Source organism: Leptidea sinapis, chromosome 34, assembly GCF_905404315.1.
Source record: "Leptidea sinapis chromosome 34, ilLepSina1.1, whole genome shotgun sequence".
Classification (NCBI taxonomy): domain Eukaryota; kingdom Metazoa; phylum Arthropoda; class Insecta; order Lepidoptera; family Pieridae; genus Leptidea; species Leptidea sinapis.
Window position 1 is genome coordinate 9,746,370 of NC_066298.1, and position 11,037 is coordinate 9,757,406.

Genomic DNA, 11,037 nt, shown 5'->3' on the forward strand with positions numbered 1-11,037 from the left:
CAGTATTTCATTTACTATGTACAGAACAACGTCTGTCGGGTCAGCTAGTAATATTATGAATCATTCAGAAATACGTTTTCTTTTATTTTGAACTCATAAACGTTGACTATACATTTCCGATGGCTTTAGGCGACATTATTCCCGAATAATTACATCATTATTTTTTTCTATTGACAGATTGTTTGTGTCGGGTCGACTAGTATGTTATATAATAGGCATGTACTGAAAAGTAGTCCACTTTTCAGTGCATGCCTATTAAAAGAATAAGGGCTGCAAGTAATTGTTCACATACTTACAAAGAATTCCCTAACCGCGCTTATTGCGTGGATCTTTTTGCCTCGCACAGCCACTGTGGAATAAATCACCGACTGAAGTTTTACCAGACCGATACAACTAGGGACCTGCAAGCATACTCCTAATTGAAAGGCCGACAAAGTTTTACCAGTGGGAGGCTCCTTTGCATAGGAAGCCGGCTAGATTATGGGTATCACAACGGCGCCGATTCTGCCGTGAATTAGTAATGTGTAAACATTACTGTGTTTCTGTCTGAAGGGCGCCGTAGCTAGTGAAATTACTGGACAAATGAGACTTAATATCTTATGTCTCAGGGTGACGAGCGCAATTGTAGTGCCACTCAGAATTTTTGGGTTTTTCAGGGGTCCTGAGCGGCACTGCATTGTTATGGGTAGGGCGTATCAATTACCATGAGATGAGCGTCCTGCTCGTCTCGTCCCTTATTTTCATAAAATAAATTAATACGTACCTCTTCACCATCTCATCATTATCAATCACGCGAGTCTCGTGAGTGTACATGACGTATGAGTGTACATTTACACCTCCTATTTAAACAGGGCTTTTGGTAATTTAACGTATTCCCGTGAGGAGGTGATAAGGATGACTATTTGCTATATGTTCGTCGTGGCCTTCTCGCGCTGTGCCCGCAAGTGTGCGGTGGGGGGAATGCTGATCGTGACCTCTCATTCTTCTTCTTCTCTTCTTTATTTTTTATTAAAATTAATAGTAATTACATTTGTCGGGGGAGCTTTTGGAGCTGAGGGAGCGCCTGTTAGCTCAGCTCTGGTGTCCTCTCGGGTGAGTTGTCCGGTTTGCGCGGGCCCTGGCGATCAGCCCCGAAGAAGATGGTGGGCGATCAGCCGGGCTGGGCGCAAACACGTCACTCTTCATCCTCGTCCCGCACGAGATCACGCGGGTAGCAGCGGCTGTCAGGTGGCCGCGCGTGCCAGGGGGCATTTTTGCGATAATTTTAAGCCCCATATATAGATAGATAGGTTTTTTTGGCAACATCAAACATTTATTTAAAAAAAAGTATCACTATAATCAAATTTTCTCTTCTTATTTATAAAAACAATTAAACAGAACTTATTCATACAAATATTAAAACAACAATTATCGGTCCAAATCTACTTAAATTCGAGACAAAAATCGATAGGTATAATTTAAAATAATTTTCACTAAAATCCCAAACAAAAAAATGTTATGAAATTTCGCTTATTTTATGTTTTTAACATGACCGTTTTCTCAGCTCTTCTAAAATGTATAACAACTAGGAACTTATTTCAAAGAAACTGAAATAAATCCTCACAAAGAAGGCAGGCGAGAAATTCGTATTCGAACTAAACTTAAGGTAGTTCTTTTAAATTTCCATTATTAATTAACCAATATAAATAAACCAAAAATTACAAATATGAAATAGGTTCAATTACCTTAGCCAATAAATTTAGCCTTACAATTAACAACTTCATACAATTTAACAGTAACAGTTTAGTAGTAGGTACCTACTTATAGAAAAAATAAATAAATATGTAGCCATTTTGACTTTAAAAAAAAATTAAATAACCTGATAACTCAAAAAAGGTTCACTTTTACATAATGCATATGGGGGCTAAAATTATCAGAAATAGTCACCCCTATCACCGCCTAATGGGAATACGTCGAATACCAATACCTAACCCTGTATATAAAAACACCAGCAAAGGCACAGATATACTAGTATATAGACAATCTGACAGTTCGATTCTGCGTGACCACTTGATTTAATAATAATATATGCGTTAGCTAGTTTAATATTCCAAATACTAAGGAGCTGATTCCAGGTGTGGCTGACTGCTTATGACTTGTCAATTAAAATCGGTAACAGTAAAAAAAGATTCGTTTCCGCTCGCTTTGTTTGTCTATGGATACACTAGTATAATATTATAATTATTTTAAGGCTATTGTGCCGACTGCCTGCCTATGAAAAGCAACAATTGTTGACAGCTCATTATCAGAATTATCGGAACAGATTGTCAGAATTCCCAGGGAGATTACGATGAGGTTAGTCTAGGTATATGCTATTTGCAATTTAACACAAAACTTTTTGTCCACTTACAAAATTGTAATAGTTAAGTAAGTAAGTTAGGTACCTACCTTCCTTATTAATTTTTCATATTTTGTTTTCGAAACACAGGGGAACCCCTTTATTTACCTAGTTATTTAAACATTATAAATAAGAATAATTATTTTATACCTACTTATTACATTTTAAGTAGGTAACTTAATATGAAATTTTATAATATACTAGCGGACCCGACAGACTCGTCCTGTCAAAAAGATTTGTAATGTGGCAGTTTTTTGTTCCTACCTATTTTATAGTCGCGGCAAAAAATTCTCCTGAACAGAACCGCGTCGCCCGGTACGACGTCCCCGTCGCGTCGGTGATACGGATAAAAATAATTAAATAAAGCATACGTAAGCATGTAAAAGTAAGTAATAGCTTTATTGTTAAGCATGTGAATCATAATTTTAACATAGCTTTATACAATAGCAATAAAGCTCAAATTGACTCTACGATTTAGTTAGAAAACGTATGTATGGGAAAAATAAAAAGGCTGTTTTTAGGGTTTTTCCGGCAATTATTCGAATTTTTCTCGCTGTAAAAACCATCCTTGAACTTCAACGTATAATTAAAAAAAAGAATTGCCCAAATTGGTCCAGGCGTTGTTGAGTTATGCGCTTACCAACACATTTTGCGTTTCATTTTTATATTATAGAAGATAGATTATTAAGTTAATATCCCTCTTTTGAGTAGGTATAACCCCCGCGATAAGATGAGCCCATTTCTTGAGTCATAAGTAACAATATCAAATATTAAATACTAATTTTGAATGAAACATTTACTACAACAACAAATCTATAAAATAAATAGTGCGGCGTTCCTCCATGCGGTTTTCAAAAAACTCTTCCCCGTACAGCCGAGCTGTGGAATGAGCTTCCTTGTGCGGTATTTCCAGGTACTCGTAGATACGACATGATTACTACCTTCAAGAAAGTGAATTTCTTCTTAAAGGCCGGCCATGCTTTTTCTTCTGCTGTTGCAAGAGAATGCGGGCGGCGGTGATCACTTGTAAGCTTGTTTGCCCTCCTCTTCCATAAAAAAAAAACTTTGTCTTTGCAATTTTTCCAAGCGAAAAGGCCGGTAAACGCTCCTTTGAGGAATCAAAACAGGAGGAATCCTGTTTTTCAATAGTGTGATCAAGTAACCAGTCAGTTCGTTTGGTCTTCTATTTCATAATACTTATACGTAACATAATAACGTAAGATGCTTTCTACCTGTTTTCGACGAACAGATTACTAGACTTGCGTTGCCGACCTTTTAAGGTGTAATTATAATATGATGATTATTGTTATAATATAATTATTATAAATTTTATATAATAACTAGCTGACCCAGCAAACGTTGTATTGCCGATATTAAAATCGCGTTTATCGTAGATGGGTGAAAATTTGAAGTTGTATGTATTTTTAATGCTGACTCATAATCAAACCAATTAAAAAAAAATGGCGTGGACCACCCTGAACATTTAGGGGGATGAAAAATAGACGTTGTCTGATTCTCAGACATACCCAATATGCACTCAATATTTCATGAGAATCTGTCAAGCCGTTTTGAAGGAGTTTAACTACAAACACCGCGACATGAGAATTTTATATATTAGATTATATTTAGTTATAATATGATCTAAAGCTTAGACGCTATGTTAGGCTAAAAGCTTCTATCGAAACGCACGACTACGTACCGAGCGACGGGTAACGGGTCTATCACAGTTTTAGTATTTGTAATATATTTCAAGTATCTACTTGCGTAATATTTAGTAAATAATTAATATCCAGGTGAAAAAACTATTAAAACCCTATATTTCCTAAAGTTGCATTCGCAAAATTAACGTGTTTCAGCGTTAATTTCTACATTTTCTCACATATGCTTATACCTACCTATGTGTATCACGGGCAGTTTTCCGAAAAGCTCTGCTCTCTGGTCATAGAATTACATACCACAGTTAAGAAATCATGAATTAAAACATTTTATTTGATTTTATTATTTCTCTAACAAAATAAACATGACGCCATGACAATAGACTTTTAAATATCATTGATATCAGTACCGTTATTAAACAGAACTTCATAAAATTTATTGGCGTATGAAATTGCAAGCGAAGACGCAATACAAAGTTCTACGACACAGCAATTTAAAGTGCTCACAAAAACAACATATCATTGACACTGCACCACCATAACAGGCAATGCGAATGGCGCCAGAAATAAAACAGGGGGAAAACACGACAACAACCTTATCGTATGCTGCGCCCAGTAAGGAAGATGGTGGTTCACATGCATAAACTGTCGGGAAGTCCAAATGGCGGAAGTTTTGAAAAGAGCGCCTTTTGCTATACACGATCAAAGGCCTTCGCTATATCCAGGGCACCTGCCAAGCTTTGTCCCTTGCTTTCGATAGCCACCGCCCATCTATGTGTTAGATACCAAGACCAAGGGGTGACGCCCAGCTCTTGGTATAGTTGATCCAATACCTTCCATTATTTTGGAGAGCAGGGAGGTAATAGCAATAGGCCGGATCCTAACTGTCTTGTTGGATTGGAATGCCCGTTTTTTTTTTGCAAAGGGCTTATTTCAGTGTGAATATGAGTAATTTAAAAACATAATATGTGGAAGCTTGTAATTAGCATTTATTTATTTGCTGTATAATTTTTGTAAAAATGTATGTAAGTTTCCCAAATAAAATAATTGTCAGTAGAGACTGCCGATAGAAGTGAAAACTTAGAACTTTTATGGCCGGTCTCAATTACGTACTTATCTTTAATAGTTTGTTAATTAAGCTAGCATAGATAGATGTTATTGCCCGGTGGCCAGGGTCTGCTCATGATTTAATTTTCGCTCTTTAATTATAAATGTTTATTGTAGGATATCTATATATATACATTGTAATCCATATTTTATATTTAAAAAAATGCCCGCTGAGTTTCTTGCGCCCATTCTTCCCAGGTCTGAAGCAGTCTCTATAGAACGGGTGATAGTTTTTGACGTTGAATAAGTGATTTTAAATCCTATTTTGAATAAAAATATTTGAATTGGAATATGATGGCCCACCCGAACCGGTCAGTATGGGGATTTCAGAATATATAAGAGATAGAAGAATAACTTCAAAGGAACCACGATATCGATTTTAGAGAAAACAAAAACTGCATTCATAGATTTTGAAAGAAAATCATAATCGAACCCGGTCATTTTGAAAAAAAAAGGTTTTTTTTTGTTTTATTGCCATATTGATAGTCTAGGTTGTAAGGAGTGATTGTTGTTATGAAACCTTGTCTTAAATTACAAGAAGTTGCTTTTTTTTTAATTTTAATGTTCAAAATGGCAACCATTTTCTTGTATGCAGTAGTCACCTCGTTTAGGTAACGATTTTGTTATGGCGTTTTGTACTTTGTTGTGAATTTGGGTTAAAGTAGTCTTTATGGCTATTTTTAGATCTTCAATGGTGTCGTAGCTAGTTTTGTAGACTTCCCTCCTTATTCATAATGGTCCGCTAACAACAGCTGCTTCAGAGTGTTATTTAACATTCTGACTTAGGTCAATAGAAGAATACAGAGTGAGAATTAGCAATGCTTTAAGTTAGCAGACTATTATAAATAAGGGGGCCTATATTTAACGTAACCCCACAAGAAATAATCTAGTGGGGTTAAATCGGGTGACCTCGCGGGCCATTGGGTAGGTTGTTCCAATCCATTTTTGTTGGAAATAATTATTTAAAGTCTATGGCGATCCGACTATTGTGTGCCGGTGCTCCATCCTGTTGGAAATACACTCGTTCTCTTTCTTCAACAGACATTTCTATCGTGACTTCTAAAACATCTCCTAATATTTCGATACCTACTTGAATCTGTCCAATTATTACGTCTATCATAGATTTTAAAGAACATAACTTTATTGTGAAGAAGTCCAACCCAGCAGTTAAATAAAAATTTAACTTGCCGTCGTCCTTCATGCACTTGTAAGGGGTTTTGGCGAGACCAATAGTGATGATTAGTCTCTTTAGAAGATATTACGTACTTTAAAAAATTTCTGTCTAAATCTATCTGCTCTTTTAACCAGCGACAAAATTCAAGTCGTCTGCCGTCATCTGAACGTCATCGTCACTTGAATTTGTGTTTTTTTAAGATTCGTTGAATAGTGGTACGTAAAACGCCAGGGATATCACGTTCTGCATCACGAGTGGAGGCATCTGGTGAAGCTTCGAAATATGATAAATCATTTATTTTCATGTCAGTGTCATAACTTACTGGACTTCTCTGTTTTTGTGTCTCGAAGCTTCCATAAATATTTAAATTGTTAACTATTTTAGGAAATATATTGCAACTTGGTAAAATCCGTGAGGGATATTTCATATGATACCAATGTAGTGCACGGGTGCAATTTCTGTCATTTTTAAAGTAAGCTAATAAATCTAAACTGTCACCGTTTGTCAATAGCATATTTAGAAATTACACACAAACAAACAACACAGCACAAAGAAAAAACTTCTGTAAAATTTTGGTAATCCAGAAGTTCACATTTAACAGCAAAATAAAATCTTTTTACTGGTATACACAGACAACATGACACTTGGTTATTGCTTACATTTTTTTAACGAGTAAAACCAACAACTTACATTAAATAATATCAAATAAGATATTATTTTAAGGTTTCATAGCAACAATCACTCCTTACAACCTACACTATCAATATGGCAATAATGTCTTTGTTTTTTCAAACGACCGGGTTCAATTCCCGAGTCGTGTATGATTTTTGTTTGAAAATCTATGAATGCAGTTTTTGTTTTCTCTAAAATCGATGTTGTGGTTCCTTAGAAAATATTCTTCTATCTCTTATATATTCAGAAATCCCCATACTGACCGGTTTGGGTGGGCCACCCTGTATTTCATAACTCTCTTCTTAAAAGTAAGTTTCAGTTCCTATAATTCTTTATATTGTTGTAGAGAATTCATTCTTATTTGCTACTATTATTTTCAGTGCAATGTGAAGATGGGTGGTAACATCAACTCATTGGTAACAGCGCTTATGCCTGCACTTCATACCTATAAATACCACTGTTCAACCCAATATCTTTTGCCAAACAATGATATAAGGAAGCACAGATAAAGACTAGAAACAGAATAGAAAGGATCATATAAAATACCTAATTACTCAGATTTTATAACTAGTGATCATACAAATAATGTGGTATTGAATTTTCTAGATGCTTTGGTGTATGGAAAGGGTGAGTCTGAGTGCTTTCATTAAAAATTTGTCTGTAACTGCAAACAACACAAGCTGTTATTATTGCCACCTACACAACATTTGCCAGTTGAATAATATTAGTGAGGTAGAACCAGAAGTAGAGATACCACCTGAGCAAGCTGATATTCTGCCTGTTAAAGGAGTTGCTAACCAACCTCATGGTGTTGGGCATCATCTGATAAATAATAATTTTACTTAGAATGTAAATATGTGAATAATTAACATTGCCATACTTTAAGGTATTAATAATATTAATTTTATTTCCAGATACATAAAGCAACAGCCTGTACTCTATATGTTAGTGGATGAATAGAGATATCAGAGGACTGTTTGCAAAAATAATCTATAATTTAAATAGGGTTACCTGTTGGATGGATTATTATCATATACTTAGAATAAAACAATAATAGCTTTAAGAAAATTACAAGTGTATTGTTAACAGTTCATATTCTGTTGTAATTGCCTTATTTCTACTTCTAATTTGACATTTTCTAATTCTAATTGTGCATTTTCTAATTCCAACTTATTACAATTTAATTCTAATTTCCTGTTTTCTAGTTCTATTTTTTTACTATCAAGCCCTACATTTTCAGTTTTGGTTTCAAAGTAAGCTGCTAGCCCCAGATCCTTATCCCTTTGAGCTCTCTGAACATCTTTAGCCAGCTTCCTTCGTTTGTTTACTGTAAAGAACAAAATTGTTATATTTCATTTATATATTCTTTCACATCTAAGCACTACAACCATTTATAACTAAGATATTTAATCTAAATCGAAGTGTAAATTCAGAGTCTGAAAATTCACATTGTTAATTTATACGGTTATACTGTGCGTTTTTCAGACGCTAATAATTAATAATTTCTCTGTTTATCAGGCACACATTTTTATTCACAGCATTTATAATATTTCCTGGAAGGAAGTCATATTATTGTGCTATTTGTCTAACATTTTTATTTTAGAGAGTAGAGATAGGATTCTGTAACTTACAACCTTTATTGGTTTTGTTAAAAATAAATTTCTTTGGGGTGAAATTTATGTCACTTCCTCCACCAGCATCTAAAATTGCCACAGTATCAAATATACCGGCTTCATACAATTCATTATCACTGTCATCACTAAACAAATCCATTATTTAAATAAACTTCAAAGTTATCTTTAAAACCTAAAACAAGAGAAGTTAATCGCCAGAATTCCAGAGATAGCAACTTTTCGACTGACAGTAATAAAAACAAATCTAAAGATAACTGTCAAAATGATAATGAAACGGTCTACGTTTTTTTCTATATCTCTATCTATCTATGGTAAGCGGTAAGGCCTTTGAAAGTCTGAAAGGTAGATCAAAGTTAAAGATACAAACTATTCGTATATTCAAATGCATAGATGCGGCTACAGCTGTCTATGGTAGCTAATTTAACAAACGTCAATCTGTTAAAGATATGCAGGTTTTCGAGACCGGCCGTTAGACCTTAAATTATATTATATACGTCTAGATAGAGTATGACAGCTGTGAAAAAGTCGAAAAAAAAATAAAATGTATAGCTAACCTCTATTTTGAGCAATTCATGCATACTAACACGAAGTGTCATACAAGTGGCGAGTGTAAGACGTAAGTTGTCATACACACTAAACTAATATTCCTGGCCTGTTTTTATCGGCTGTCTAACAGCAAGAGACTCTATCTAGACGTACAAATTATCTAAGACTTGGACTTTTTATACTTTCAATTACTTCATTGTGTTCTAAAAAATAGAGGCTTGTGGTAGCTACAGGAAGAAATGAAAATGTTTGATTGAGATTTATCTAAGGCCGGTGATAGTACTATGCGATTGACCGCAGCGGTTAGCCGGTCCGGTTGGCTATATCAATGACGATGTATGAAGCCTTGCAGAGCTAAACGGCCAACCGCGTCAATAACCTATCATCATTATCGCCGGCCTAAGTACCGCGTAAAAACCGGATCGATCGTCGTCTTAAATTTTGTAGTAGCTACAAAATTTTTGATCATTTAGACATAAATTTGAATTATTTCATTTATAAATTCAAGTAATGGTAGGTTTTCATAATCTGCCAAGTTAATATTGAAGTCTCCTCGTAAAATCATCGGTATATTTTCATATTTTTCACCAAATCTTTTCGTAGTGGGTATTTCAGAACCTCCTTAAACATAAATCAACAAATTTTCGAATAAAAGTGATTGTATATTTTGTCTCATAGGTTTTCCAGATATAAACGGCAACCAATAAATATGTATGTATATCCATATATGAACTACCTAATGTATTGTGACGAATCATGAGTACCTATTCTGATAAATAGCTACGCCTGCTGCTGGAACTTCAGATCTTTTATAACTTACAACAATGTTGATATTCGGAATATCAAGTGGTTCTTCCTTTTTCATCCGAGTTTCTAACTAAGAATATAAAATTTAGAGACACCAAAATAAATACGAGAACTTAAAAAATAAATTTCTGTTTTTTTTTTATCTTAAAAGTATTACTTACTTATATTTATTTAGTTCTCGCTATTGTACTGCACAATAATTCTACAAGTAAATAATTCAAATAATAATCAACACAATTTCAACAATGCACAGTAGGTATATACACACATTGATCTATTCACTAAATCCATTCAATTTCACATAAAAAGATATACTAACGGCACTAATGTTGCACAATACTTCAGCTGTATAGCTACAGATAAGCATTTCGACTTCACCCATCCAAAACGTGTATAACGTTAACTAGTTGTATATAGGTATATATGTATACTTTGTATTACTGTATCTTGGCGCTCGCTGTTGCGGTTGAAAGAGCCGTTTGCCCATTTTAAAATTACGTGCGTGCATTGAGTGCGAAAAGTTTTCTTGTCGCACGCAAATTTCGAAATATAAAAACTGAATTGAGGTTGACATGTCTGACAGTTTAATTTAATAATTAAAATTAATTAATTAATTTAAGTTACAAAAGTTTAAAAACGAATATGGAGTCGGAAATAATACATAAATCGTTCCATTTGTAGAAGAAAATAGTATGTGCAACTCGTGCGACGTTGCCCAACTTGTCGCACAATATACGTATATCAGTATAGAACGTCAGTGTTGCGTGCGCCAGTCATAAGCATGTCGGTGACGCGAACCCATAAAATTTTCACCTGCCAAAGTGCCCACCGTGGCTAGTGAAGTTTTCACTTCAAAAATATTATATTGTGTGTCCTCCTATTCTGGTTCCAAAGGTTTCCTTTCGAGCCTCCTGTTTTAATAATCTGCAATTGAGGTGGTGAACACTGGATTCTAATGTATCCATTTTTTGCTTAACTTGTATTTTCAAATACAAGTTAAGGAAAAGATTTGGCTCCTCAAGTAAGCCTCATCTTTTGGCAATGAAGAAGACTCATATTGTAAAC

The 11,037-nt window shown here is 34.6% G+C and overlaps 1 long non-coding RNA gene across 1 annotated transcript; it reads right to left on the reverse strand.

The window, feature by feature from the left end:
- Window positions 1-8,043: 8,043 nt before the first annotated feature.
- Window positions 8,044-8,978, reverse strand: LOC126975117 (uncharacterized). Its single transcript, XR_007731628.1, has 2 exons — window positions 8,620-8,978; window positions 8,044-8,312 (listed from the first exon to the last, which is right to left on the reverse strand). It is a non-coding gene; the product is annotated as an uncharacterized LOC126975117 (long non-coding RNA).
- Between the last annotated feature and the right edge of the window lie 2,059 nt (window positions 8,979-11,037).